This window comes from Chenopodium album, chromosome 1 (assembly GCF_948465745.1).
Source record: "Chenopodium album chromosome 1, dcCheAlbu1.1, whole genome shotgun sequence".
NCBI classification, from domain to species: Eukaryota; Viridiplantae; Streptophyta; class Magnoliopsida; order Caryophyllales; family Amaranthaceae; genus Chenopodium; species Chenopodium album.
In genome coordinates this window covers 68,630,984-68,633,951 of record NC_137834.1, presented here as the reverse complement: position 1 = coordinate 68,633,951, position 2,968 = coordinate 68,630,984, and the positions used below count along the sequence as shown (strand labels likewise).

General features: G+C 41.1%; 1 non-coding gene across 1 annotated transcript; it reads right to left on the bottom strand.

Moving 5' to 3' along the window:
- Positions 1-762: 762 nt before the first annotated feature.
- Positions 763-869, bottom strand: LOC145564751 (small nucleolar RNA R71). The gene has a single exon (XR_014094897.1). It is a non-coding gene; the product is annotated as a small nucleolar RNA R71 (small nucleolar RNA).
- Positions 870-2,968: the final 2,099 nt, after the last annotated feature.

The following is a 2,968-nucleotide window of genomic DNA, read 5'->3' as shown; positions in this document are numbered from 1 at the left end:
CCTATCTACCTTAGTTAGTGATTTAGGTAATTATTTTTAATTAGGGGATACGACTTTACCCTGTCAAAATTTGGCGCCATTGCCGGGGAAACGGTTCTATTTTTATTTCTGATTGTTTTTGTAGTCTAGATTATTCCTCTTTTGTCTCAGAGAGCGTCAGTTCTCTGAGACAAATCTCATATTTGCTTCTAGTTTTTGTTTATGCCCAGGTGTTCCAGATCAGGTTACATCCCATTCGATCTTGAGATCGAACGTTCCTTCCATAGACAGAAAAATTTCTACAAGCAAATCCTGGCGGATTCTGGTGATACTAACAATAATCACCGCGATCCTCCAACTAATTCTAGCGATTTAGAGGCATCATCAGACACAGAATCAGAGATGGCGGCTCCAAAGAAGCTTAGTGATTATTCACAACCAAAGCTTACGGATTTTCCACATCTCACCCCTAATCCGGCTCTTGATGGGGTTCAATTCGAAATCAAACCCCAATTTATAACGATGATAGAGAGGAAGCAATTCAGTGGAGCCAAGGGTGAAGACCCGAATCTTCACATTGCCGACTATTGTCAATATTGCAACACCATCAGGCAAGCCGGGGTCACTCAAGACCAAATCAGGGAGATTCTCTTTCCCTTCTCTTTAACTGGAAAAGCTAAATTGTGGTTTAATGGCTTAAATAGAACTACACTTGGTATAACTGATTGGGAAACTCTTGTTTTGAATTTTTATAACAAGTATTATCCTGCAGAGAGAACAGCAGTACTACGAAGTGCGATTCAGAACTTTGCCCAAGAAGCCGATGAGTCTTTATATGAGGCTTGGGAGAGGTTCAAGGACTTACAAAGAGAATGCCCTCACCATAATTTAGCACAATGGCAGTTAATCCAAGCCTTTTATAACGGCGTTGGAAATTCTTCTAGAATAATTTTAGACTCTGCAACTAGTGGGAGATTTATGAATCTTAATGTTGATGATGCAGGTCAGGTTATTGAAGATATGGCGATACACAATTCCCAATATGGGAATCCCAGAGGATTTGCTAACAAAGGGAAACATAGTGTCGACTCTGTATCCTTTTTGCAAGCTCAACTAACCTCTATTTGCCAAAAACTAGATAATCTGAGCACTGCTAATGTAGCTAATGTTTCTGCAATTAATAATAATTCTAATGAGGCTTTCTGTGAAAATTGTGGTATTGTAGGTCATTGGGAGCAGGATTGCAGGAGTTCCGTGGAGCAAGTTAATGCCTTCCAAGCTTATAGGCAGAATAACCCATACTCCAACACTTACAATCCTGGGTATCGGAATCATCCATACCTTTCCTACCGGAGCACTAATGTTCAAAATCCACCACCACAAGAACCACAGGTGCCACAGCAACAGCAGCAGAAGTATTATCACCCAAATGCTAGCCAGAAGAATCAACCACAACAACCCCCCTCATCTTCCGACCCTTCTTTGGGGGAAGTTAGAGCAATGTTGGTCAATATGCAAAAGCACATGGAGAGCAGGGATGCGACAATTGATCAAATTCTAGCGCATAATAAAATTGTAGATAATCAAATTGCGCAACTCTCCGCTACTCTACAAGCACGCCAACAGGGAGCCCTGCCAGCACAGCCGACTAGGCCTACGGATCAAGCATTTGCAATTACTCTAAGGAGTGGTTCAAACTATGAAGGGCCCTCTATGCCCAGAGTTGATGAACCTATTTTGTTAAATAATGCTAATCTTGATTCCATTAAACCAAACAATGTAGTTGCTAGCCCTGCAGGGCTAGAGGATAATACTAACACACCTAATTATACATTACAGGGTAAAACTCCAGAGAAGGTGGCTACTCCAGATAAGAATAAGAATGCTCAAAAGCCAATTATCAAACTTCCTTTCCCCAATCGTCAATTGAAGACAAACTTGGATAAGCAGTTTGGTAAGTTCCTGGAGGTGGTTAAAGATTTGAAGGTAACAGTTCCCTTTACTGAATTGATCACACAAATCCCCTCATATGCAAAATTTATGAAAGAAATTTTGACGAGAAAAAGGTCTATTAGTGAGGTAGAGACAGTAGCTTTCACTGTAGAGTGTAGTGCCGTACTTCAAAATAACTCTCCACCTAAATTAAAAGATCCGGGTAGTTTTTCTATCCCTTGTCATATTGGCAATCTTTTGATCGATAATGCATTATGTGATTTGGGTGCTAGTGTTAGCGTTATGCCATTATCTGTGTGTTCTAAGTTGAATATGGGTAAATTAAAAGCTACCAATATAACTCTACAAATGGCCGACCGTTCTTTCAAATACCCCTTAGGTGTTTTAGAGGATGTCCCTGTTAGAGTAGGTAAATTTTATATACCTGTAGATTTTGTTGTTCTTGATATGGCTGAGGATATGCAAACCCCAATTATTTTGGGTAGACCATTCCTTAACACTGCAGGAGCAGTCATAGATGTAAGGAGTGGTAAGTTAACACTATCAGTAGGGGATGATAAAGTTGTTTTTAATCTTAATAATGGAGCCTTTAATGCCCCAAAAAGCTCCATTCCAAGTCAAGGAGGATCCACCTGATAAGGCGACTTGGCGTCCCACAGGTTATGTCAGGAAGCCGCATCGCAGCCAATACATCGCTAGACCGGATCAGAAACCACCCGATCAAGCGTTAGGCCAAGGGTCCTAGGAATTGTACTTGGTAAGAAGGTCGTGCGGGACTTAGATAAACCAGCGCTTTGCGGGAGGCAACCCGTATTTCATGCTTTCTAGATTAGTTTTTCCTTTTCCTTATTTTTGTTTTTTTTTTAGAGAGGCGAGGAGAGTGATATTTCACCAGTTTTAAGTATTGTTGTACAGGTATGAATTTGACAGGTATAAAGACTTAGAAAAATTTGAAGAAGGAAAGAAATCGGAGAAAAAAGGACTGCTCGGGCCCGATCGGGCGAGACTCGCCCGATCGGGCGCGCAAGCAACCCAG